The sequence below is a fragment of the Tursiops truncatus genome, chromosome 20, assembly GCF_011762595.2.
Source record: "Tursiops truncatus isolate mTurTru1 chromosome 20, mTurTru1.mat.Y, whole genome shotgun sequence".
Lineage (NCBI taxonomy): Eukaryota > Metazoa > Chordata > Mammalia > Artiodactyla > Delphinidae > Tursiops > Tursiops truncatus.
Genome location: NC_047053.1, coordinates 37,458,696 through 37,486,382, shown reverse-complemented (window position 1 = coordinate 37,486,382; position 27,687 = coordinate 37,458,696). Strand labels below are relative to the sequence as shown.

At 50.9% G+C, this 27,687-nt stretch overlaps 1 pseudogene; it reads right to left on the bottom strand.

Moving 5' to 3' along the window:
- Positions 1-81: 81 nt before the first annotated feature.
- LOC109548259 (large ribosomal subunit protein eL19-like) lies at positions 82-27,477 on the bottom strand (annotated as a pseudogene).
- Between the last annotated feature and the right edge of the window lie 210 nt (positions 27,478-27,687).

Sequence of the window (27,687 nt, the reverse complement as noted above, 5' to 3'; positions counted from 1 at the left end):
GCACACAGTAGGTGCCCAATAAAGGCGACAGTCAGAATCCAGACCAACACCCTCCCTCCCCACTTCTGCTGCTTCCCCTCCTCGCTCCCCTGCCCCCAACCCCATTCTTCTCTCCCACCTCCAACTCCCTGGCCCCTCCCTCAGGGCAGACACAGGGCTGAGAAGCCACAGGGTCAGGTCAGGCCAGGAGGGCCAGTCAGAATCTCCTCCTAAGAGGACACCCAAAGGAGGCCTGGGCCCCTGGGTCTCTGCAGCGCCCCCAGCCCTCTTCCTTCCTGGAGCTCCTCTGTCTCTTTCAAGAGTTGTGGGAGTTATCGCCTGCATGGAGTTCTCTCTCAGCACTCCCCTCCCTGCCCGAAAGGTAAGGTCTCTTGAGGAAGGGGATCTCCCGGAAGCGAGGCCAGGAGGAGCGGCAATCCAGCTGGGAGAGAGACACCTGCTTCTATTGCAGCATCTCTGACCTCTGCCTGCGGATTCCAAAGGGCTCCTGTCCTCAATCCCGGCATCCCATCTTTTATTGGCGAGGGGTAGACTGGACTGGGAGGGGGGCTTGGTCCCTCAAGAGCATGGGAGGGCAAAGGGAACCAGGTGGGTGTGAGAGAGGGGAAGGGTGCAGGGACACTGCCACCATCTCTATTCCCCAGGGGGTACCATGGATTCTCCCCTTGGCTGACTTCGGGCACTAAGGAAGGAGAAGGTTCCAGCGCCCTCCAGCTCCGTGTCAAGGGGGTAATCATGGAAGGAATATAGCATGCAGCTGGTCTCTGGTGCAGGACGCCATGGGAAGCTGAGATGCCTTTTCATGAAAATCTGGGCCATTTCTGGACCGTCTCAGTGTAGACTACTCTCGTTAAGCACCCACAAATACTAGAATAAATAAACGTGCCGATGAAGGGCCCAGGCTGGTTTAAGTGACCAGTCAAGGTCACACAAGGAATCATTAGCTCCTATCAGGTACCTGCTCCAAAGGCAGGAAAGAACGGCCTAGAATGTCCTCACTGCATTCTCGGGCCTTGTGGAGGAGCTCCAATGCGGGGGGCTAAGAATGATGGGGAAGTCTCACCTAGCGCCCTCATTTTACAGAGGAGGAACCCACGACTCAGAAAGGGGGCGCAACTGACCGGGGCCACAGGGTGAGGCAGGCAGCCGAGGATGTGGGCCTCTGGCTCTCAGTCCCCTGATTTCCCCACCCGCATCATGAGTCTGAAGGGGTGTTTTCTGGGTCACTTGTCCAGCAGAACCCACATGTTTCTGGGGAGGGGCTGGAGTTTGGGGAGGGAGTAAGGAGAGATGCTGAGAGATGCTTTCCCTGAAGAGTGAAGAGCAGAGGGGGTTGGGTGAGGGTTTCTTAACTCCACCTCCGGCCCCAACACACATACAAACACACAGAGGCAGGATTCTACTTCCCAGTGTCCCTGCTCTGGGGAGCTTGCTGTTTCCCAGGAGACGCCTAGCGGAGATGCCCCTTCCTGCCAGTCTCCCTGGTAGCCACTAGGCGGCTGTGGCTCCCTCTTCTGCCTAGAGACACCACAGCAAGGGTCTCACGTGGTTTGTATTAATAGGAAGTGGAGCCCAGGCCTATAAACGCTGAGGATGGAGCAGGCCAGCCAGGAGCAGGTGGGAAGCAGGGTCAGTAGGTAGACTCAGGCAGCTGCTCACAGGGCCACATTGATCAAGGGCCCTGGACGGCCTGGCATGCCTAGATACGTCTGGTGACCAGAGGGGAAAGAAATCCTCCCTCCCTGACATCTTTTTTCCCAAATTGGGAATGTTTTTATTGTGTTTTTACCTTGAATATGAAAGTAATGCATGATTGTTACAGAAACAGATAATTCCAACAAAACAGAATAAACAAAAGCTCCAGGCTCAAATTCTAGGCTCTGCCTTTTCCCACAGGAAAGCAATTAGCTTCTGGCTCAAGAGTCCAGGGCAAGAGGCTGCTGTGTTCAGGAAGGAAGGCGGAAGCATCACGACACTGCGGAACGTTCTATAATCTGGGGGATCCTCCTGAAGTAAATACCCTTGTATTAGAGAGGCTGACATGTGTGTCTGTCTGTTTTGCCCCCGGATCAGTGGCTTCAGGGTAAAGGTCTTCCCACCCACTCTGTGTTATTCCCAAACTCCCACCTGCTGGGTGCACCAGTGTGGTCACCCAGGAAATACAGACTGGAAGAATAAATGAATGAACTCACCCATGAGGAAACACGCCCAGAGATAAGACACTGAGTTGCCAGAGTGGCCCAGATCAGGTTCGCAAACCCCACTATCACTGGAAAAACTGGCCTCAAATCCTTCACCAGCTTTCTCTCTCCCAGGGCTGAGGAAAGCTGAAGGTTGGAGTTAGCCAAAAAGCCTAAGCGTATATAAGAAATAGTCCACGTTTGGCCCTTGGAAAGGACAGGGCCCAGGCACTAGAGGGAGACTGTCATGGCTTGTAGGAAGAGAGGCCCCATGGAGAGAGGCATGGAGAACCTGATGTGAATTAGAAATTAAGTCTATGCCAGATTAAGCTCTAGGAGAACTCTTTTTTTTTTTTTTTTTTGCGGTACGCGGGCCTCTCACTGTTGTGGCCTCTCCCGCTGCGGAGCGCAGGTTCCGGACGCTCAGGCTCAGTGGCCGTGGCTCACAGGCCCAGCCACTTCGTGGCATGTGGGATCCTCCCGGACCGGGGCACGAACCCGCGTCCCCTGCATCAGCAGGTGGACTCTCAACCACTGCGCCACCAGGGAAGCCCTATGAGAACTCTTGAACAACAAGATTTGATAAGCTTCTGGGCTGGTGAATGTATCATGTGCTGGGAAGGTGGTGCACCCCAGTTCCATGAGGATCCTTCTGGACCTTGCCCTGTGTACCCCTTCATCTGCTGTCTGCTGTTCTTTTGCAATCTTTATAATAAACTGGCAAATGGAAAAAAGAAAAAAGAAAAGAAAAAGGGAGGGAGGAAGGAAGGAAGGGAGGGAGGGAGGGAGGAAGGAAGGAATGAAGGAGGGTAGAAGTTAAGTCCATGCCATACCAATGAGGTGGAGAGTTTTGTCCCTTTACCCTGACAAGGAAGCAGCTCTGGCTGGAAGGTTCCAGGTCTTCCTCCAATTAAAAAGGGATGTAAGCATATGGAGACTTAACCTCCTTCAAGGAGAGAGCAGGGATCCACCCAGCACAGCAGCAGGGATGGAAGCCAGCCCCTCATCTCCCTTTCTCTTTCTGGCCAGAATTTAGGCAGGGTCCTGCCATCAACATATTATCCCATTCAGCTATTGACAACTGTCAGGGGAGTCTTAACCCCATTTGACAGATGAATAAACCAAGGCTAAGAAACGTAAAGTCACTTGCCCAAGTCACAAACCAAGTAACTGACCTAAGAAGAGCCTCTAATCTCAGGTCTGGCCCCAGATGCTCTTTCCACTGAGGCCTCCCCTCAGCACTTGGTTTCCTGGGGGCCAGGATTTCATGGCCAGACCACCCCTGCTAGATGTGGGGACAGGTTCTCTAGAGGCCCCTGGCCTTCCTTTGAGCGCAGATCCTTGCCATGTCCTGTGTTGTTTGAGCAGACGCTGTCCCTACTTCCCCTAAGAACTGTACTTAAGGCACCCAGGGAAGCATCTGATAAGACATGTGCCACCCTGTCTTGGCCCATGTGATCAGTTCTCCTCAAAGATGTCACATTCCCCATTTTGCCAAGGCTTGTTGCACCGAATTTCTCAGTCCATCACTGTGCTCCCTCCCCACCCCAAACCATCCGTACCCTCCTGTGGAAGGGGCAAAACTTTTGCTGAAGGCAGGCCCGAGGCCGGCGGTGTTCTTGGCCCAGGGAGGGCATCTTGGGCCCTTGGGACGGAGTTCAGAGCCGGCCTCAGCTCCGCTCCTCCTTGGGGCCCTCCCCGCCCACCGGGGGCAAAGGCCGGCCGGCTCTCCCTACCCGCTCTGCCTGGCCTGCCGCAGCACGGCACCGAACACCCGGCAGCCCGAGGAGCGACTGGGGGCAAAGGCCGGGGAAGGGGCCCGCAGATGCGGCCTCGGCCCCCCCCTTCCTTGGCCGGGGCCCCCACGGTGTCGGGGAGCAGGAGGAATCAATCAGGATAATGAAGCCGCAGCCTGCCACGCACCGCGGGGGCACTGAAGAGCCGGGGCCGGTGCCAAGTCCGCCAGACGGTTCGGAGGAGCCGAACCCGTGGCGGCGGCGGCGGCGGCGGCGGCGGCGGCGGCGGCGGCGGCGGCGGCGGCGGCGGCGGCGGCGGCGGCGGCGGCGGCGGCGGCGGCGGAGGAAGCCCGGAGTCGGCGCGCGGAGGCCGAACGCAGCACCGCGCAGGCCCCTGGCAACCGCGCCTTGGCAACCGGGACGCCCAAGAGAAATCTTAAAGCTGCAGCGCCTCTTTCCTTGCCGCCGCCACCGCCTCCTGGACCCCAGGGGAAAGGGGCGTGCCCTTAGTGGTGGGAGTCAGGCTCTGTGCCTCTCGGGATTTGGGGGTCTGACTCATACCCTCACTCGTTTGTTTATCAAATGTAGATTGAGCCTACGCGCCCAAGCAAGGGCTAGACTGGGGAGGGGAATGGGCAGTGATTAAAAATTGAGCGAGGTCCTGCCAAGAGGAGTTCACAGTCTAGCGCGCAAGGCAGACCAGACTGGCTGAGGTGAGCAAAGAAAGCCCGGTGTTACCCAGGATGAAGGGCTTCGGCTGGAGGGCTGAGGGGCTGTTACAAAATAGTCTCACAGCACCTGCCTTGCTCCAGGCTATGGGTTAGCTGCTTCTTTCCTGTTATTATACCCCCACCAGCCCTGTGAGATGGTATTATTATCATTATCGATCCCATTTTAAAGATGAAGAATTAGAGGCCCAGAGAGGTGAAGGGACTTAGCCAAAATCTCGTGTTATGTTTTGGACAATCTAGGACCGATTTACATGACTTCTTACGCTGGCCAGTTTTCATTACAGCATGATGTTTGGAAGGTTAGGCTTGAGTGAGGACTTCCCAACACAAATCGTGTAAGAAGTGGGGAGAAAGGGTAGCTGAGATAAGAGATGGCTACTTCTCCCTTCTGCTGCCCACTACCCTGACCCTGTCTGTCCTGTCCTCATGTGCAGGCCTGTATGTGGGCAGAGGGCTAGAAGCGGTGACCTCCGGAGTTCCCTCTGGTTCTGTGATTTGATATCTCCTGCCTGAAGTCCAGGCACTGTGCCACTCCTCTGGGCAGTAGTAGTTGGCAGGGGGCTACAAACTGGGGGAGATTCCAGTCTTCTGAAAAAGGGGGTCAAGGGTGATGGGGGAGGATTAAAGAAGTGGTAAGGGGTCTTTGGCAAAAGAAAACCTGAGTCAATATCATTAGGCAGGCTGGGCCTCATCTTCCTGTCTCTTGTCCACCTATCTTTCTCTTTCGGCACATCTATTCAGGTAAGAAATTTGTGCCAGGGCCTGAGGTAGGCTCTGAGGCTGTTGGTGAGGCAAAAATCATGCTGGCTTTGGACCCAAGCTCATCTGGTTTTAAATCCTGCTCTGACACTCATCAGCTATGTGAGTTTGGGCAGGTGGCTCAATCTCCCTGAGCCTTATTCAGTTTCTTTATCTGTAGAGTAGAGGCATTAATATCTACCTTTCATAATACCTTTACTGTGAGACTTAAATGCAATGAGAAAAATGTATATATGGTGTTTGGCACATGGCAAATGCTTATCAAAAGGTAAATTTAAAGATGTCTTTGCTTCTTTTGGTAGTCTAAATGTCCACATCCTGATCCCTGGAACCTGTGAATGTTACCTTATCTGCAAAAAGGGCCTTTGCAGATGTGATTAAGTTAAGAATCTTGAGATAGAATATCCTGGATCATCTGGGTGGGCTCTAAATGCCACAGGTGTCATTATAAGAGAGAGGCAGGGGAGATTATACACACACAGAAGAGGAGAAGGCGACGTGAAGACAGAGGCAGAAATTGGAGTGATGTGCCCACAACCAAAGAATGCCCAGCAGCCACTAGAAGCTGAAAGAACAGATTCTCCCTTAGAGCCTCTAGAGGGAGCACAGTCCTGCTGACACCTTGATTTGGGCCCAGTGAAACTGATGAACTACTGGCCTCCAGAAATGTGAGACAATAAATTTCTGTTATAAGTCACCAAGGTTGGGGGAATTTGTTACAGCAACCTGGGGAAACCAATACATTTACATTGGAAATTCCATCTTGAACAAAACCCAGTGCCTGCCCTCTAGGAGTTCACAGTCTAGTGGGAAATGAGAGAAGTAGACAGTGCACAGGGATGCCCAGAGGGTGGAAGGGTAAGGTAGGTAAGGCTGTTGTAGTTGGAGAAGAAGTTAGCCAGGTGAGGGGCTAAAGCAGGAAGGGCATTCCAAACAGAGGAAACAGTGTGGGTAAAGGCACAGAGTAAGAGAAAACACTGTCTTCAGGAAACTCCCCACGTTTGGAATGGCAGGTGCATGGGGATGTGGGGGGTGGCATGACAGAACTGCTGAGGTGGGAGGCAGGGGCAAGAGAGCCGAGTAGCTTCCACCCCTGAATGGAATCAAGCTGTCTGCCCTGGGCTGGCACTGGGTCCCCAATCAGAGAATCCTAGACTGTCAGTTATGGACAGAAGCCTTAGAGACCATCCTGTCCAGTCCTGCCATTTCACACATAGGAAAATTGAGGCCCATAGAGAGAGTCCATCCGGGGAATAAGCTAGAACCAGATGGCCACACTCTGGCCTCTCTTGAGCCTGGGTGTCCCATATCTGAGGGTCTCAGAGACACTGCCTGGTGGTTCCTCAGTAGCCCACTTCCAAAAAGCACAGGCCCTGTGGTCTCTAAACAAAGAGGGGATTATTTGCATATTATTTGCATGTTGTTAATTAGATGAGGGAGGCAGATTCACTCAGCCCCTTCCCTTCATGTCCCCCTGTCCTGTCTCACTCCCATTGAGTTCTTCTTCCTCAACCATCTCTTGCCCTCAGCAACTTCTCCCATGATTCCAGCCCAGGCCTCACCCCTCAAAGCCCCTTACCTAGCCCCAGCCCAACCCCTACTGTGTTGTTTGGTCCTGTCTGGAAAAAGTACCTGGTGTGTCTTTAGTATATCTAATCTGGATGGAGGTTCTTGGAGCATGTTGTAGTGGAAAGGGAGTTGATGGGCTTTCCAGCTCGAGGTTTTCTCTGAGAATGGGGAGCGGTGAGCTCTGTCTCCCGGTAGCCCAGGGGCCATCTAAATGGGGCTATGGAGTGAGGGAGGAGGGTGCTCCTTGGGGATCTGGGGGGCAGGTGCCAGCTGCATGCCCCAGGCCTGCCCCAAGCCTCTTGGCTGGCAGCCACACCAGCCCACAGAAGAGCTGCCTCCTTCTTTTAGGGAGGGGGAATCCTGGGGAAGGTCAGGGAGCATCACTTGGCCTAGCAGCCTAAGATGGATAAGGTTGAGGTTACCATGCGAGTCCTTATGGATCCTCCAATGGGGACAGCACATCCAGATTCTGGGGCTGTCATCAACCCCGTCCAGAAAATTATGAGGCACTGTGCTAAACTAAGCCCGGTGTCTCCCTGAGGGTAGACGCTCAATCGAGTTTTTCTGATAATGAGGGGAAACAGGTAAGGAGGAAGGCGAGTCACAGAAAGGCACAGGCTCTGCCTCTCTCACCTGCCATTAGCCCCCTCTTCTCTCTGAAACCAAGGCTATGCCCAGAACCTCTCTCAGATGAGATGTCTGAGCCTGTCACCTGATGGCCACTGGAGAAGGCACCACACTGTAGCCATGACAGGTACACAGGATGAGCCCCCTACGCCATCCTGGCAGAGTTGATCCGGGCTGACTCAAGGTAGCTGCCGGGAGCTGGGGAACGTTGGTGCATTAGGATTCGTGGAAAAACCTGAGGCACAGCTCTGGCTAGCACCTTGCAGAAACCAACTTGCTCTGGTTAGGACAGTGGTCTGGATATGAGAAGAAAGACTGACCTGCACATGTGAATAATTCTTCTCCATGTATGAGTGATGTACAAGGTGCGTGTATACATGCTACAGGGGGACTCAGGAAGCATTCTGACCTGCATACACAGCTGTGTGTACATATCCCAGTGTGCACAAGTATATGTGGCATGTGAGTGTCTTCATGGAATTCTACCTTTTCTCTGCTCTGGGACTTCTTTTCTTGTTTTCTGGTAAAACGGGAAGTGGGAATGTCAGTTTCACCGTCCCCCTTGTGTAGAGGTCCCCTGCCTCCATTTGCCCATGACAGCAAGCAGTGGATCCCTCCCTGGTCCTGAGTGGGGGGTTCTAGTTGCTTACTGGCCTGGATGACTCCATCCTGCACCAATTCCTTCTTCCCCTAGTGTGCCCCATGCCACTCCCACACCTAGTGTCCAAGTCAAGGGGAGAGGTGGGAGGAAGTGGGGTGATGCTATGGGCGTGGGTGTAGGAAGGGTGGATCAGATACTGTTCGATTTTGCCCGGGTCCCTCTGGATCACTGCTGCTCATTTAAAATTCTGATTTAAAGCCGAGCGGCTCTTTAAATTTCCACATTAGCATGCTGCCCTGATGCCAGGCCAAGATGTTGGGATGGATTTGGCAAGAACGCCTCCAACAGCAGCACTTGCCAGCAATAAAACAACGCATGAATAAAAGAAGGCTGGCTTGGCGGCAGCGGCAGCCCAGGTAGCTGGGTGAGTCAAGGAGGGGCCCTCATATGCAGAGGCTCAGAGACATGAAGGCCTGTGCAGGGCACATGTGAGTGTAATACTCTGCGGCTGTCTTGGCCCTCACCCTCAATCTGTGCCTGCAGTGGAATCTGGAGGGAGGGCCCGGGAAGGATGGTGGTTCCTACCCTGTGCCTGTCTCACCCCCCTCTCCACAGGGTTATCTTCCTGGAGGGGACAGATGTTGCTTTTGATGAGGACACAAGGACTTGGCCCATAGCCTGAGTTGTCCTACTTCATTAGGGGCCCAGAGAACAGGTGGGGTCAGAGAGAACAACACTGCCTAGAATGGCTTCCAGATCCATGACCCCGGGTGCCTAGGTGCTGAGGGGCACTGTCAGGATAAGGGGGCTGGGTGAGAGGCTGCCATGAGCACTGGGTATTGGTCCTGAGCTGGGTGGGAGAGATGCTCTGGGCTGGGTGGTTGGCTAGAATGAGGAGTGGCCAGGGAGAGCAAAGGGCGGCTGGGCCTGGCCTAACTCGAACTTTCTGCAGACTCGGGAATGTTATTTGAGGTTAGATGGCAAGGGCAGCAAAGAGGTCAGATAAAGCGCTGGACTGAAGCCTGGCCACTCCTAGAGGTCATTTTGTCCACCCCTGCTTCCCAGGGTCTAGAGAGTTCAGCTCCAAAGGACTTGAGGCCGCTGGATTCTGTGTTCCTCTGCTCCAATCACCTGGCCGAAGCTCATCACCAGCCCCCAAGAGATTTCAAGGAACAAGCGGACTATCCTGCTCTTACCATCCAGCCCTCCCACTTGGTCAAACCATCTTCTTCCTTGAAGCCCAGGGGAAGAGACAGAAGCAAACAGAGGGGTGATAGCAGATAGTCTCTGCAGTCTCACCTAAGGCAGTAAGGCAGAAAAGGGGGGTTTTATGCAGAGCACCCTTCCCCAGTGGAACTCCTCCCTTCCAGCTCACGAGTGATTTCAGGCCCCAACATGGGGAGACATTGTTGGGACTTTGAATTCTCTCAATCCCTGGAGAAGCTGGAGGGCAGACAGGCAGGACCAGGCTTGGGCAGGGCAAGGGCCCCATATCCTGGGACTTGGCCTGTCCTGTCCTGATAGCTTTTTCCAGGGAAAATGAAGTGGCCTGGCCTCCCAGGCACCTTGTTCCCTGTTCCACACATTGCAGATGAGTCAACACTGGGGTGGGGGTGTGGCTACTAAGCTGAGTTTAGGCCAGAGAGATGTCCTTCTGTCATTTTTTCATTCACTCAACAAATATTTTCCAAAGAGCTGCTTTATACTAGGCACTGTGCTGGGCACTGGGAGCACACTGGTGAACACAGACAGACATGGTCACTGTCCTTGTGGAACTTTCCATCTGGTGAGGGAAATAGGATCATTATTCAAATGACTGCACAAATAAGTATGAAATAACTGCACTAAATGTTATGAAAGAAGACTATATAGTACCATGAAAGTATATAATCAGGGGACTTGGCTGAGTCTAGGGAGCTGAGGATGAGCTTGCAAAGGAGGCAGAGAAAGAGCAGCTAGAGTGGTAGGAGAACGGCAGTGACATCACAGAACCAAAGGACGAGGTGCTCAACTGTGCTGGGAGATGCTGCGAGCTGGTGAGACACCTATTTGCCCTGACTCTTCACCTGCTAGCTGTGAGTACAGGTATGGAAAGGCTCTGGCATTGTGCCTGGCTCACAGTGGCGCTCTGTAATGTTAGCTCCCTCCCTAAGCTGAGCCTCCCTCCAGGGACCCCAGATTTCTGGAACAAAGGAACTGCCTAGGCTTAGCCTCCTCTGTCACCTCAGGCCCCAAACCCCAGCCTTCCAGTGGTCAGTGAGGGACTCTGGGCCTCCCCACTTTAGTCCCTTTACATAGAGCTCTACCATCCCCCAAACTCCTTCTTCCTTTGCATTGGTCTTCCATGAAGAGGGGCTGGGGTTAGGTCTTGGAAAAAGATGGCATTCTGGCTGTGCTTCTGGGGCTGCGTCTGAGAAGGCAGTTGGAATCCTCAGCAGCTCTCAAAGCTGCCTGGGGTGAATCTGAGGGTCTTAGGTAGTGAGAGGGAGCAGTGGGGAGATGAGGAGGGGGGCTGCCCACCCAAGGCGGCGTAGAGCCCAGAGCCTTTTCCATTGCAGACACCCCATCTGTCTCCCACAGAAGGCTCGGGTTGGGGGAGGTGCCGAGGAGGGGGGTACAGAGGGTGAAACTGTACAGTCTGAAAGTGAGTACAATGGCAGTGAAGGTGCTGACTGGGGAGAAGGTGGAGGGTCAGGACGGGGAATCGGCAGGAAGAACTAGAGGTCAGAGGCTGGGAATGGAGGTGGGGAGGGTAGGGGCACTGCATGCTACTCTCCCATATAGCTTTGTGTTTGATTTTGATTTAAAGTTCCCTACCCCACTGACAAGAGGGCAAAGAATCACACTTTTCTGGCTAACAAACTAATGACGTTCCTAAGCCCGGGGCCAGGCTGGATTCATGATGCTTCTCTCTTCCCAGCAGTCAGACCTTTGCCAAACCTTAAAATAATATTTTAGTTAAATTGGATGGCTTCCAAGGTGTTTTCTTTCACATATTACTTTAATTGATCCTGCTAAAGTCCAGGGAGGTAAACATTATTATTATTCACCTGTAAATAAAGCAACAAGGAGTTTCAAAGATTAAGTGAATAACTTGGATCACAGGAGAGTAAGGAGAGGGGACCGGAACCCAGGTCTCCTGACTCTACGTGCAGCCATTAGGCTACTCTTGGGCCTTCCTTGCTCCTCATTTTTGTTGATTATTGTACCACCTCCACTGCCAGGTCAAGTCTGAGGTTTTCTAGTAGAGAGCTCAGAACTCCTTCCCTGAAAAACCCAGGCCTTGTTGAACACACATCGACACAGAACCCCCCTTTCTAAAGTCTCATCCAGACATTAGAAAACTGGACATCCCCAGAGGGGTGAGCCTACCATATACGGAAATATGAGAGCGCCCTAGACCGGAAGTGGTGAGGACGGAGGGACGGGGCAGGGTGTGGGGAGAGGAAAATGCCAGGCCAGGAAGCAGCTCTGTTGGCATCCATTCCAGGTCCTGAGTGGACCCTTGGGAATCCCTTTGGGGAATCCTTCCCCACATTCCAAGTTCTAAATACTAGTTTTTTTCCTCTACCTATACTTAAGAGAATATGATTCCACAGCTTCCCTACCTACTCCAGTCTTTTCTCCAACTCTTCCCTGTTTGGAAATTCTTCCTAGGGTGTAACTTTATAAGGCTGCAGCTTATTCCTTCTAAAACAGATGCCAAGGGAACCCAAGACAGGGCTTCGGCTATTAAATATAAATAGACAAGGGAGGGAAACTGAATATAGAGACAGATATTATATCTCTCAGTCTCTGCGAGTTATTAGGAAGAAGGCACTAGTGGTTGCTAAGCAACAGGTCTCCATAGATGACAAGGCACCTAGAGGAAAAGCCTCCTTTGACTGAATATTGGGGTGAGAGAGTAGGGAGGGTGGGGGTCGAAGGGCTATAGACTGGCAGGCTGGGCTTCTGGGGAATGGTTGGTGTGTCCTCCAAGACCAGCCCTATTACCCAGGCCTTAGCAAACTCCGCCTTTATAGCCTTCAGGATTGGTGGAAGGAGGAAGGCCTCAGGCACTCCTCCCTTCCTGCCGGGAGGCAACCTGGTTTCCATAGCAACCCAGAAACAAACCTGGCCTTGTTTTGCTCATGGCTTCTCTGTAACCCCCTCAAGGAGCACCAGCTTTCATAGAGCCCTTTCTCTGACCCCCATCTTCTGATTTGAGGGGCAGAGCCCACAGAAAGGTTAGGGGTGGGGATGCCACAAAGCTGGTACACTTGGCTCTAAAATGACCTGTTAAGACTCTAAAGGGGGAGTGACTTTTAGGGGAAAGGACTTCCAGGTGTCCTCTGACCTCTGCACCTCCTAAGGGCTGAAAAAAGCAGGGGCAAGTGGTGGCATCAGAAGCAAATTCTGGGCCCAGGCCTCCTTTCTAAAGATCAGGTACAGGCTGGGGCTGGGGGGTCAGGAAGAATGAGGAGGCAGGGTCTTTTTTTTGCCCCTTGGCCGCCCAGACCCCCATCCTCCTAGACCTGAAGTCCTCTGTCATCAAGCCCCGAGAATGGAGATATAGAACATTAACGTATGTCAAGTATAAGTGAGTGGCACCGAGGGGCATAATCTGTTTTTCTAATATGACCACAAGCAGAGTGTTAGAAGAATTAGGCCGACAGCTGCTGGGTTCCCCCTCCCTTTCTACCCCCCCTCCTCGCTCTCCCTCTCCCTTGCTCCTCGGCGTTTGCACACACCAATGGCAGCCGAGCCCTGCTCGCGATTTCTCTTAATCTTCCTCCACCATCCTGCGCTCTTTCCGCAGGCGGTGCTGCGAAACCGGCAGAACTCCGCGTCACACCTTACTGCTCTCTGAGATTGCTCCACAGAGAGCTGAAGGAGATGGCAATTCGGCGCTGATGCCGGCTGGCAGCAGTTGGGAGAGGGGAAGGAGGAGAGAGAAGGAGGAAGGGAGGGGGGAAAAAGTTGGCACGGATACCAAGTTTTTCCCTAGAGAGACATGGTTTGGGGGGGGCGGTAGAGAAGAAGGGAGAAAATGACACAGAGAAAAGGAAATGAGGAAAAAGAGGCAGAGGGAGAGTGACAGAGGCAGACGGAGAGAATTAAAGTTCTCTCAGACATTCACATGTCGGTATCCTTAGCACACCTCACTCATGACCCTCTAAAGATCACACCACCCAGTGGGGGTTCCCAGCCCCCACTCTCTCTCTCCTTCTCTCTCCCCCAGCCAACCTGGAAGTCAAATAGGCGGAGGCATGTTGTGTGTAGTGGTGCAAGTGTGTGTGTGTGTGTGTGTGTGTGTGTGTGTGTGTGTATACGCCTGTATGTTGTCTGTTTTGGATCGCAGTAGAATGCAGTATGTAAATGAGATGGTTATTACCGCAATGTTCATCAAGCTGAGCCGAGAAGACATTAATAGCCTGATGAATATGCATGTGAATTTGTTAATTAAGTTAATTATTCTGCTGAAAATGCATTCGTCTTCCAAGGACATTTTCCCAATGATTTTTACATGCTCTAGCCATTAGTCATGCTATATTTTATCAGGGAAATGAGTTTGCTTAAGTTGTAAAAAAAAAAAAAAAGAGAGCAAGAAGAGAAATAGAGAAAGGAAGAGGGAAAAAATGAAAGAGGAAAATGTGTTGAAGTTGAGAGTCGGAAGGCATCTGAGGCCAGCCTGAAGTTTGAGGCCCAGCTGGGCTTTTGAAGCCTGCCCTCGATTTTTATGGGTATCTCACTCTACAATTTTTGCCCTTTTTTTGATGACAAACTTTTTTTTTCCAGTGCCAAATTTCCAACACATTAATTAATTGTTGTAGCCAATTAACTGTAGTTGTGCAAATGAGTTTAGCACTAATTACCATGCAGTGCCTGTAATCACATAAAAAACTTGCTGAGAGAGAGAGAGAGAAAGGAGGGATGGGAAGGGAGTGGTGGCAGGAGAGGAGGGTACCTGGAGTAGAGGGGCAGCCAAGGGAAGGGAAGAGGCAGGGGCCCTGAAGTTTCCTGATTAGGCGCCATCTTGGCTTCAAGGGCAGGTAGCTGTCTCCACATTCAGGACCTCTGACAATCAGGAAATCTCAGAGGGGATAAAAGCCAGTAAATAGTGATCTCCTTTTGTCTAAGAACTTCCACCCAGGGAATTTCCTGACGGTCCAGTGGTTAGGACTCCATGCTTTCACAAACAAGGGCACTAGTTCAATCCCTGGTCAGGAAACTAAGATCCTGCAAGCCCCTAGGCACAGCAGAAAAAAAAAAAAAAATAAGTCCACCCAAAAAAGAGGTTTAGAATGGACATCTCTGGTTGCTTCAACAATGCAAAGTACTCCCTATACATTCTGAAGCCCTCAGTGTTTATCCCCCATGGCTGGAATTACTGGATAAGGATGGAGGGCACCATTGGAAGAAGATGTACCATTTCTGATGGGCCATGGAAGATGGAGAAGAGTGATATGCGCTCTCAGCCTGGTTCTGGAGCTTTAAGTAGACAGAGAAAGTTGTTATAAGTCCACCACAGCTACTAGAATAGGCCAAGGGAGCAATGGTAACATCAACTGTAAAAAATCCAGTTCCAGCAGGAGGTGAGAAGAGGCAGCGTTTGGGCTGACTCTAGGTTTCCACCTGTCAGCTTCTACCAGTGCCCAGAGGCTGGGGGATAGACCAAATGATTTCTCTAGCTCCTTCTGACTTAGCTGTCCATGATTTGGAGAGAAAGAGCAGTGGTAAAGTGAGGACTAAGTGTGAACTGGCATTTTTCTTTTTTTTTAAGCAGATAAAGGCTTGTTTTTTATTGAATGAGTGATCTGTGTAATTGCCGAGGCCACTCTGAACAGAGAAGAGGGAGAGAACTTTATGTCTTTGTCTCTTCCTCCTTGGACAGAGCCTTGACGATTTCCTCCTTCTTGGCCTGGAGCCGCTCTTCGCGCTTTTGGGCTTCCTTGGTCTTAGACCTGCAGGCCTCAGCCTGGTCCGCCAGCAGCTTCTTGCGAGCCTTGTCTGCCTTCAGCTTGTGGATATGTTCCATGATAATCCGCTTGTTTTTGAACACTTTACCCTTCACTTTCAGGTACAGGCTGTGATCACGTGGCAGTCAATCTTCTTAGAGTGATGGTATTTTCTGAGCAGCGGGCGCAGAATTCTCGTCCTCCTCAACCAGGTTACCTTCTCGGGCATTCGAGCATTGGTAGCACCCTTTCTCTTACCTATGCCCATGTGCCTGCCCTGCCGGTGGGCCAAGGTGTATTTCAAGGAATGGACTGTCACAGGCTTCCAGATGATCAGCCCACCTTTGATCAGCTTCCGGATCTGCTGATGGGAGTTGGCATTGGTAATTTCATTAGTCTCATTGGGGTCCAACCAGACCTTCTTTTTGCCACAGCGGAGGACACCGAAGCCAAGCCTTTTCTGAAGCCTGAGCATACTCATGCCTGCGGCCGCAGCAGCAAAACCATTTTTGATTCCACTTTGCTTTCCCCGAACCATGTCCCAGACACTGAGCCTGCCCAAGGGGTGTGTGTATGTGTGTGTGTGTGTGTGTGTGTGTGTGTGTGTGTGTGTAAATGACCTATAGTTCCCCACCACACTAAAATAAAATTAAAATGCTATTTCTCCCTTACTGCCCCCCGCCCCAGAATAGAGAGCTCACTTGTCATGGGACTCAACTTCCTCAGACCTCAACAGAGATACACTCAATTTCACATTTCCAAGGAGACCCTTGACCATTTATGCTCTGATGGACACCCAAAGGCTGAGTCCTCCCTTTCCTATTCTAGGCCCCAGGTCTGTGGGCAGATTGCTCATGGGCTCCATCCACTTCAGTCTTGAAGCAGCAAAGGGGAAACAATTTGAAGGGCATAAGCCGTATTGCCCCCCGCTTCATGACACTGATCTTCTAACCTATGAACCAAAGTTAGCTGTGAGGACCTGAAGTGGTCCAGGCTGCTCCAGTGCTCTTCCTGCCTCCGACATCTCTCTTCTGGTTCTGCCTATACCCTCTTCCCAGCAACCTTCGTCAAGGTCTGAGAAAGCCTGGTGTAGTAGAAAGAGCCCTACCGTCTTGAGTTCCAAGCTCTTCTTTGCCATTTAACAGCATGTGATTGTGGGAAAATCATTTACGATAAGCCTCAATTTTCCCTGTCTATGAAATGGAAATAATAATAGGTACCATGCCTGAAGGGTTAAGGAACACTCAGGACACCAAGTAAAACAGGCTCTTTCATTAATTGCTAGCGAGTACAAAGTGGGAGCACAAAGCGTTCCTTTTATAAAAAAATTTTTTATTGGCGTATACTTGACTTACAATGTTGTGTACAAAGTGTTCTTTAACAGGTGAATGGTTAAACTGTGGTACATCCATATCATGAAATAAATAAAAGAAACAAACTACTGATACATTCAAAAACTTGAGTGGATATCCAGAGACTTACGCTGAGTGAAAAAATCCAATCCTAAAAAGTTACATAGTGTATGACTCCATTTTTCGAAAGAAAAAATTTTAGAAGTGGAGGATAGATTAGTGGTTGCCAAGGGTTAAGAAGGGGGTGATGTAGGCGTGATTATAAAAGAGCAACATGAAGAATCCTTGTGGTGTTGGAACTGTTCAGTATCTTGACTGTAGTGGCAGATGTAAGAACTTACACAGGTAACAATATTGCGTAGAACTTACTATACACACATACACAGGTAAAACTGGGGAAATATGGATCGAACTAATGTCAGTATTCTGGTTGTGATGTCATACTATAGTTTTACAAAATGTTACTACTGGGTAAATGTGGGCAAAATGTACAAGGGATCTCTCTGTATTATTTCTTACAACTGCATGTGAATCTACAATTACCTCAATTTTTTAAAAAGGATATGATAGATTATTAATGTTTCTGCTGGGTTTAGGAGAAAGAAGGGGCTGCCCATGTGTTTCCATTGAAGAATTCCAAAGAGGAAGATTAAAAAATATTATTCTTATTATGGTACATCAATAAAGTGATCATACCTATGGGGAGGGGGGATATTTGTATCTGTTGACCCAATAATTTCACTTCTTGGAATTTACTATAAAAAAATGCATGAAGTTTTAGGATAGGATGTACATCATGGTATTATTTATAACAGTAAATATGTCTAAATGATTAAAATAGTGGATGAGCGTTATACATCATAGCAGATCTAGGTGATGAAATACTCTATAGACTTTAAACATACTTAAAAAAATATATACACTGAGCACAATGCCTGGCAGTCAATAAATGGTAGTTCACTTTACTGGGATGTTCTGGGTATTAAAAGGCTAATATAGGTAAATGCACTTGACAAACTGTAAAGTGCTTGGCAAGTGCTCTGTGTTGCTATCTTGTGTTTTTTTTCTTTTTTGGCTGCACCATGTGGCATGTAGGCTCTTAGTTCTCTGACCAGGGATCAAACCCATGCCCCCTGCAGTGGAAGCACAGAGTCCTAACCACTGGACAGCCAGGGAATTCCTCTGTGTTGCTATCTTAATGGCTGTCTCTCCCAGCTCCACCCTAGATGAAGCTGTACTTCCAGGCAGAACACTACCTAAGGAACTCCTAGCTGGAGGCATGGGAATGGGGAAACTGACTTCTTTGGGAGTATGAGTCAAAGGATTGGGGCTACTTCTGTTCCAGGAGACTGCCACCCCCTGCTCCAAATCATCAGTAAAACTATGGACATTCTCCCCACCACACGCACATGCTCACATTTGGCCTATAATTCCAGGGGACTCATAGAGTCTTTGACACGGTGTCAGCCCTGATGATTCCATAAAATTAATAGACTCTATTGTATCAACCACTGTTGACTGAGCACCTACTCAGTATCAGGCACTGTCCTAGGTACTTTACACACATTATTTCACTAAACTCTCTTCACCACCTTAAAAGGTTGTTTATCTGCATTTCACAGACAAGGACACTAGGGCTAAAAGAGGTTAAGCGACTTACCTAGGTGGCACAGCTCGTAAACGGCAGCACTGGCATTACACTCTAACCGCCACACATACTACATTTAGAAGAAATGAGGAGGAAACTGCACTGAGGCCCCCATCTGGAGGAGCCCCAGAAAAATACCCTTTGTTCTTCCAATGCCCCTTGGGTGGACACAGACTTAAACTCATACCAGGCAAAAGAAAAATCTCTGAAGAGAAGTAGGTCCATTCTGAAGTCTTATATCCCATGAGTAAGTTTTTCCATGTGTCTAAACTCTATCCTTTCTGCTAAAATCCAATCCCTTTTCCTCTCTTGTTTCCAGTGGGGATGGTGAATATATGACATGGTGCCCCTCCATGAAAGGTTCTGAGTCAGGAGGGGATCGAGGAATTTCTCTTTCCCCAGGACTACTGAGGCCTCAGTTCCCTTGGTCTCTTGGATCTTCCCCAAGGTATCAAACCAAAAGATGAGGAGCAGAAAATGGACCAGGAAGAAAAGCAGAGAGAGTAGCCTACCCAGACCAAGGAGACCAACTTGGAGGACGGCCTGGGACTCTTTCAGGACCTAAGTCCTGGGCTCAGGGTGAAGTTAAGGTGGTCAGTTTTCCCCACCAGGCTCAGCAGCCAGCTTCATGTTTGACATCTACCCAGCTGTGGAGGTCTGGCCAGCATCCCTCACGCCAGAGCCTCTTGTTTGTCGCAATGTGACATCTCTATAGAAAGGAGGGATCTGGGGCTTCTGCCACTCTGCATTTATTCCTCCCGTCTCAATACTACCTTGCTGTACTTGCTCAGGACCAGCCAGCCTAACGGGAGGAGCTTAGAGAATAATCTGAGGAAAAAGAATAATCTTATGAGGAGGAGGCTGGGATCCCAAGACTAGGTCCAAAGCTCTTTTCTCTCAACATGAGAGCCAGGAGGGAAACTGGGGCCTGAGTCTAGACATAGATTGGGAACAAGAGGTGTCTTCCCTCCCTCCATCCTTCCTTCCCTCCTCCACGCACTATTCTACCCTGCCAGGGCCTAAGCATGCTCACAGCTCACTTTGGCTTCCCTTGGCCCATCTACCTTATGGACAGGAGAGAGTTAAAGGCATGGTATGGGCAAGCTATAAATTTCCCATCAGTGTGGGGAGAGGAGGACTGTTGGCAGGGAGGGGGTTGGGCTGGGGGGGGAGGGGGAGCTGGGAAAAAGCCAGGAGGTTGTCTCTAGGTAACAATAAACACTGCAAGCAAGGAGCAGCTGTTACACTTACTCTCTCTGCATCACAATGCTGAAATAACACTAATAAACCAGTGTGCCCAATACACAGAGATATATGCATTTAGGGCCAAGCCCCACTGTACCCCTAGGGCTGCCCTTCGCTCCAGGTCAGGGGCCTTGGTGCCAGTGGACGTACCTGTCTTGGCCTGGCTATACTTATGTGGAGGATGAGGACTGGTGAGTCAGTCTCAGAGCCAGAGTGGCATTCTCAGAGGAAGGGGGTGATTCCAGGTTCAGATCCTGATGGCATTCACTGGTAGGAAGAGGTCAAATGGGGTAACTCTTGGCTGGGAGTTGGGAGGAGGGGAGGAGAATGAGAAAGAGAAAAGTATAGGGAACAGACAACTACTTACCATGTCTTCTCAGATTGGAGGGCAGGAGGTAGCCAGGAGTGGAGTCAGCTGAAGGGAGGTGGAAGAAAAGGGGGACTGAGGAGAAGGTTTAAGAGGAGGAACACGTGGTATTGAGGAGTGATCCTTGTATCTCCTGGGGCTGAACTCCCTACACCTGCCTACACCCCACCTGGTACACCCAGGCTCCCCCTCAGCACCACTTTTATACCAGAGCCAGGTGATATGTCAGTTCAGTTCAGGATTGGGCTTTATTATGGGTGTTCCAGCAGGGGCCCCTGGGCTCCTGATGCTGCCAGGGAGAGCTGGGGGAGTGGAGCTGATCCCATCTCCCTACACGAAGAGCAGCTGGTCTGTCCCTTCCTCCAATCAGAACTGTCTCTGGATCCCCAGGAGCATCCCGCAGAGGGCCCCTCATCCCAGCTGGACAGCAGAGCCGTCATCGGTGAAAGCAATAGAAATAGGCAAATGGAACCTTAGGCTCTGTCCGAGAACTCCCCTCCTATTCTCCTCTGAGGTTAGAAGGAGGATATCTATTATGTGTCTGGATACACTGGTATCCGAGATCCCTGTTTCCTTTTGCTGAAACAGGGAGGCCCTTGGGACTGTGGTCAGAAGCACAGCTGATTCTCCTGGTCCACTTTCTGGCCCTGTTCTGCTGATATGACCTCAAACACAGTAGTCTATCATCCCCTTGATTCAGAAAGTCAGGAGAAGATGCACATTGCCTACCTGACCTGTAAGGGAAGAGAAAATCAGCACCTTTGAAGATCATGGTTTCTGTTTCCAGCAAAAGAGTACTGAGACCAAGTAGTGGTAATCCTTCCAGGTTCTGGTCCTGTAATAGTGCCTTTTTCTTTTCTTTTTTTTTTAATTTCTAAGTCGTGCGGTGTCAGCTGGGTACCCAGACCTCCGGGCAGGTAAGTGAGAGTAGGGAGGAGTAGCTGTGTCTGCCTGGAAAGCCCCTTTCCTGAAAGGTGCCTAGGAGCACTGAGCTGCCTCAGCACAGAACCCTCTGTGCAGCCCATGGATACACTGGGGCAAGAGTAACTAGTCTCTCCTATCCTTTCCTCACTGGGAAGCCTCTCCCTGGGAATGCTCAGCTTCCCTGCTATCTTCTCTCCCATTTCCCTCTCTTCTTTCTTAGCTGGGGCCTCTCCTTGCCCCACAATCCAGATGAGAGACCTCTATCCACGGCTCAGAGTGGGGGAGAAATGGGGTAAAAGAGAGCTCTAACAGGCCTGGACCCCCTTCCCCTCGGTTGTTTTCATGAGCCACCCCTGTTGCTATGAGCCACCAGAACCTTGAACTCAGGTGAGCTGCCAGCAGCCTTCTCCCGCCCCACAGCCACTCCAGCCAGGAAGATACGCACCTAAAGGGCCCCAGAGCCCACTGTCTTCCTACTCGCAGGGCCACAGCCCCCTCCTGCATCCCTAGGAATCTGCACCACAGACACACTGGGATGAGTTAGAAAGAAGTGCGACAGACCCCACCACGCGCTCTGTGCTGGAGCAGAGGGCCAGCTGCCTGTACAGCAGAGCAGGATCACCAGCCAGGAGAGCCGGCACAACTTGGGCACAGAGCCTTGTTGGCATGTTGGAGGGGGCAGGGGAGGGGATGGGGTAAGAAGGCTGTTTCAGGAGCACACATCTCCTCCTGCCTCCCTCTCTGGGCACTGTTTCTTCTCCTTGGCTTCTCTCCCTGGGTACTGATGGACATCATGGCGCTGCCACCTCTGAAATATCTTCCTTCACTTCTTCCATGGCTCTGGGAGCTAGAGAGGGGATCTGCATGATAACCTTCGAGGTGCTGAGGTGGGAGGTTCAGACATCCAGCTCTCTCACCAACCAATGGGACACACTGAGGGAGAAGGAGGAAAGGAGTCCCATCAGAGTAAAAGCTAAACCCTGGGCCAGCAATGAGCTCCTCAACAATTCCCTCTTCTCTAGAGCGCATGGGATTCTGGGTACCGCTATCTCTGCCTTCTACTTACTTCAAGTCTATCCCTCCTTCCCTGCAAAAGCTCAGGGTTTCTTCTGGATTCCAGAGTAGGCTCCAGGCTCTGACTCCAGGGCTGTAGATCTCATACCCTTGGCTAAACCTTGGGAGTATGAGGCAGGGCTGGTGGGGATTGAGGGGAGGGAGATCTTGTTCCTTAGAGAAACATCAAGAATCTAGATTGAATGCTTTAAGGGCCTTTTAGCCCCTCCAATATACCTCTAATCTTGGAGTAGGGGTGGACAAGGGGTGAGAAAGAGGGCCTAGAGAAAGCCTGACACCTCCTCTCTTTCTTCACTGCGTGCTCCTCCTCTGCTGCTCTCTGTTTCGGAGGAGAAGCAGCAGCTCTGAAACAGGAGCCATCTAATAACCCCCCTGAACAATACTCAGTATGAACGGCCTGCCTTATGTTATGCAGCCAGCCCCACAGGCGGGACTACAGGCCTCAGTTTCCAAATTTCCCCTCTCTAACTTCTCTCCTCTTTCAGGCTTCGCCCCCATCTCCCCCCACAAGAGAATCTTCCTTTTCAACTCCCTGGCACAGTTTTCCTCCCCCACCCCCACTTCTGCAGGCCCTTGGAAACAGGGGAGGAGCTAGATGGAGTCTATCCAGACTGTCCTGAGGCAATGCAAGGGGGCCCTTCTCATCTTGTTTGGTAGCAGAAAAGGCAGAGAATTAGGTAGCCAAGGAGATGACCCTGAGTGTCTAAGACAGGGCAGGGTGAGTCTGGGGGCACTTAGAGAGGTGCATCTTGCTCTTCCCTAGGGACTCTGGGGATATTAAATGGTGTACTAAGATAGAGGAGAAGACAATTCTGGGAGTAAAGGATAAGTATTGGGGGTTTGGAGGGTGTGACGAAGTTTCTACCCATACTGCTTTCCGCAACTTAGTCTCATGAAGCACAGAAAAAAGAATGTTGAATTTTTTGAGGAAGGAAGGAGATGCCAGGAAATGCCATCTTTGGCAACTTGGTGGGCAAGCCACTTCTCTCCATCATTCTTTCTTAACTCTAGTGTCTGAATAGTGAAGGAGGTGGGGGTGGGAGATGGGGACAGCTGGAAATGTGCCCCTCTCTCCAGTGTGCACCAACACCGCATAGAGCCAGATGGGGCTTGACTAAGAGCTCTGGGCCATGGCACCGTGTGAATACAGGGGCATTTCTGACTCAGCTTTCAGAGCCTTGAGTTTTAATTCTGTCTCTCTTCTTGGCTTAGACATGGGACAAGACCACTCCTCGCTACATTTTTTTGGCATAATTTTCTCTAGCAGCTTATACTGCAGCAGAGAAACTTGTGATAAGATCTCAGAAAAAGCTCAATATTTAGTCACCATTGGGGGATTTATTTCTTGGTTAAGGAACTGGGGAAGTTAGTGTATTTCCTTCCCTGTGGACCTTTTAGAATATGGTAAAATCTCATGGGAGTGGGAGGTTATGGGGGATCTGTCTACTTGGAAACAAGGGAATGGATGAGATGACCTCTGGAACAGGCTGTACAAGGGAAATGTTCCCCCAGTAATGCACCCACCTGACTCCCCTGAGTTGCTTCCAAGACTTAGGAGCCAGAGACGCGAGACTCCAAGCAATAGAGAATAATATTCTGCCTACCCTCTTCCCTTGACTTTCCTCCTCACACCCTACGTACTTACATTTCCCTGTGTTCCCAGGAACTCTCCAAATCCAGGAAGAAAAGCAACTCCAGGGCAGGATTCAACTGATTTCCCTTCTCTGGGTCTCTGTTTTCACATCTGTAAAATGAATCGTTTGGCAAGATGAGCTCCAGCTTCTCTTCCTTGCAACAGTAAGGGTCTATGATTCATACCCTAAAGGCACCAGCCCTCATTTGCATGCTGTTTTGCATGTAATCTCAACGGCACTTATTTTATGTCTAAACACACAGAAATATCTTTGAACCCTGCCCTTCTCCTCCCTGTCACCACAGTCTCTGGTTCTACGGTCCCTAGTTCCTGTCCTCCCCTTCAAGGACCTCAAAGCTCTGTCCCCACCTTCCTTTCACAATTTTACAGCACTCAGTGGGACAAGCTCAACCAAACAAAACCTCGGGAACAAGAAAACAGCCTTACCTAATATCCTGGCTGCAATTTTGGGGCCCCAAACTGAGTCAGCTGGTACAGTTCCATCCTTTTTGGAGGTCCTGGCCATTGGGGGGAAATCCTGGTACCTCTCCCCAGTGCCTCCCCTCCTCCTCCACCTTGCTATTCTCCATGCCAGAACGCAAAGTGGCCAGTGATTGATGGGCCTGGGTTCCTGGTAACCGCACCCAGTGGCCCAATCCTCCTCCCTTACCCAATCCCTCCCCTGTCCCTATTCAGAGATCAGATTGTCTCATGTTGGTCCCTGAGGTCCCATTAATTAAAAATACATCCAATTAAATGGCAGGTGAAAACGTGCTATTGGAACTCTCCACCCCCCTGCCCCAGCTTGGTCCTCCCCACCCCCATTTTAAGGCTCAGCTGTGCTTTGAGCTGAGAAAAAAAAGAGAGAGGGAGGAAGAAAGAGGGAGAGAGAAGAGGAAGACATAGAGGTGGGGGTATTCGGCGGGGGAGCTATTTGAACTTCTGCCAGGGTAGCATGTGCCAGCCTGGGAGGGTGGCACTGTGCCCTGGTGTCTAATTTCTGGAGGTGTGAGTAGGTTCAGTCAGCTGGGTACCCACTTCCATTTCCCTTAAAGGGGCAGAGGGAAGTCAAAGGGTGTGTCTAGCTATACTGCCCTCCTTCTGGGCTTGGTGAAGGAAGGAGTAGAAGTATAAATGGTAGAGGGCCCTTAAGAGGGGGTGTGATGTTCAGGGGTTGGGAGAATCTGAGGCTTCCGTTCTTGGCATATCCCTGCTCTTCCCTGAACTGCAAAGAAGATAACGAGAAGCTGTTTGGGACCCAGGTGGCAGGGCATGGCTGTGCTCCCAAGCCAGGCTGTACCTACCCCTGCCCACAGGAAAGCTGAGAAAAAAACGGAGCGATGAAGGAAGGAGCCATAATTTGGGTGGGAGCAGATGGGTCAAATAGGATAAAATATACAAGCGTGTACATTTGTGTGGGCAGCACCTTATAGGTAAGAGGATCCGGAGGGACTTGTCCTATTTGCCCTTTCTCTAGGCAAAAAGAAGCAGCAGTAGTGTGAAGTCACCTCAAACTGGCAGCCTGTGAGTAGGGCATCTCTGCTCCTCCACATTTATGGTGTCCCCAGCATTTTGTCAGGTAAGGCATCAGCCCCACCCTCCACCCCTCTAAAGCCCTCTGGCCCCAAGCAATGCAAAGCTAGTAGGCACTGAGAGATGTTGGGAGAAGAGCTAGGAAAAAAAGGGTGGTACTCAGAATCCAGGCAGTAGTGGGGCTATCTGCCGACCGAGGGCCCCCGTCTGGCCTCCTTGGCAGCCTCAGTACCTCCTCACTTCACTTTAACGCTAATTGGAGATTTTAATCTGCACTGCTGCGCTGCTCGGGGTGCTGGGGGGAGCGCCAGCTGTGCAGCAATTCCAGCAGCACCGACTGTTTAATCAAGCTGTCCTCCTGGGGAGGGGCCCTCGATCATGGGGGTAGGAGGGAGGAGGAGAACCTCTGTCACCTCCCTTAGCCTGTTCAGCCTGGAAGGGCTTCATGGAGACTGAGGGTCAAATATGGGATACCTCATCCCCATAAGGGCTCCACGGCCACTTGGATCCCTAGCAGAGACATTACACAGTACGGGGGCGGCATGAGGATCAAGGGTCAGAGCAGCCGCCCTCCCCATCCTGCTTTCTGAAACTACTGTCGTCGCAGCGCCCCAGAGTGGCCTGGGTGTCCTCCAGCCATGCAGGTGGTAAACATCCTCCAGACCATCTTGAGCTCTGCGGGTTTGTGCTGGGGGAGGTGACGGGGGCATAGAAGACTGAACTTTCCTAGTCTCTCAGTCTCTCTGAGAGAGTCCTCTCCCCAAAACTCTTTCCTAAGAGAGCTAGTTCTTTAAGAGCTACTTCTCTTAAAACAATTGTAAGAGATTTTTTTTTTTTCCTCTCTGAAAAACCAGATACCTCCACCCTCTGGGCCAGAAAGAGACTGTCTTAGAGGCTGGGGACAGTGGGGTGGACAGCTGGAGCCTGCTACACCTTGAAGGAGAGAAACACATGTGCAAGGTGTTTTGTGACTAGAGCTAGGGGGCTTCCCAGGTTCAGCTGGGAATATAGTGACATGTCAGTCCACTAGGGAAGAGCATTCAGGGTCTCAGGCCATTTTTAAGGAAGAAGAAGTGAAAGAACAACTAATTATTCTTCTGGCTCCTTGGGCCCCTGGTCTCAGGCTCTCTGGGCGGTGTTTCTGACCCCTATCTTGGAGAAAGATCGCAGAGTCCCCCTCTCCCCTCACCCAAACTGTCTGCGGAGGGGCAGGAGTTTTAATTGGTCAGCAGTGCCCTCGTGTGGCAGAAACCAAGACTGCAGCCGCCCAAGTGGACCAGCAGCTTTGAGGGATCAGACATCCAGGTTGACAGAGAGGTAGGCAGGGTACCCCAGGTGCCCAAAGCTTACTTACTGCTCAGCCACTTCCAGAGACATTTCCTACTTTCTAACACCTACTCTGTCCTTCCATCCATCCCATCCTAACTGCTTCACCTCCAACTCAAGGTATGTGCCTACCGGGGGAGGGAGCACCTTACCCAGACCTGGCGCTTATTTAGGCCTGCTGCTTGTGCTGTCTGGATTGCAGGGGTGAGAGGGGCATTGCTGAGAGATGAGACCTAAGGTCAAAAGGGTAAGCTGATGTCAACTCCAGTGGCAGGAGAGGCTCTGGCACCCCTGCCAACTCCCTATAAGTGCCAGACAAGAGCTGCCACCCGAGCTCAAGACAGAGTATTACCTATTGCTGGGTTCTTCCCTGTAGCAATCCGTTCGCTACCCCTTGGAGGGGTCTGGGAATGAATATGGAGAGACTCTTAGAGTCTGAGATCCTTGTCCTCAGGAATGGACACCAGATAAAACCTTTCCCTCAAAAGATTCAAGTATTCCCCAAGGATGCCAGGCCACTGGACAGAATGCACATCTGGACTTCAGGCTTTCAGCTCGAAGAGAAGGGTTGCCTGTCATTAGACCCTTCCCCTCCAGTGTCAAATACCAACCATTTACTGTTTACTGTTCCCTTCTTTCCACATGCACTAAATGGGGGAAATGTATTTGTTTTGTTTTGTTTTGTTTTTTTGCGGTACGCGGGCCTCTTAATGTTGTGGCCTCGCCCTTTGCAGAGCACAGGCTCTGGACGCGCAGGCCCAGCGGCCATGGCTCACAGGCCTAGCTGCTCCACGGCATGTGGGATATTCCTGGACCGGGGCACGAACCCGTGTCCCCTGCATCCGTAGGCAGATTCTCAACCACTGCGCCAGGGAAGCCCGGGGAAATCGTTTTAAACTACAGAAAAGGGGGTAGACAGTTAACATTGGGAAGGGCTTTCTAAAATTTAGGGCTGGAAGTCACCAAGGTGGAGAGCTGAGTCACAGAGGCCTTCCCCTTGTTGGAGATATTTAACAACAGAGAGAAATAGTCCCAGGGAGAAATATGACCCTGTTTAGGGTTGGTGGGTAGGGAGAGGAGCACACCTACCTGGCAGCAAGAAGGGTAGGGGTAGGCATAGTAGGTTGGTGACCTGCCCAGGTCTAGGCATTGAGGATGGAAATAAGCAGGCTGGCAGACCTCTACTTCTCGTGTCTTTGCACAGTGTTTGGACAGGGGGGATCTCCCATCAAACCTGGAAATGATGTGGAGAAGCTGATGAGAGGTAGTAAGAAGGGATATCAATGCCCTACCCTCACGCAAAAGAAAGAAAGAGAAAATAGCTTCTTGGGGAAGAAGAAAGCAGGACTATGTGTACGTATGAGGTGGTGGGTGAGCGGGGCAGGTGCTGTAGAGAGGCTGAGAGTAGCCAATATCAGCATCACACTATTGAGGAATATTCATT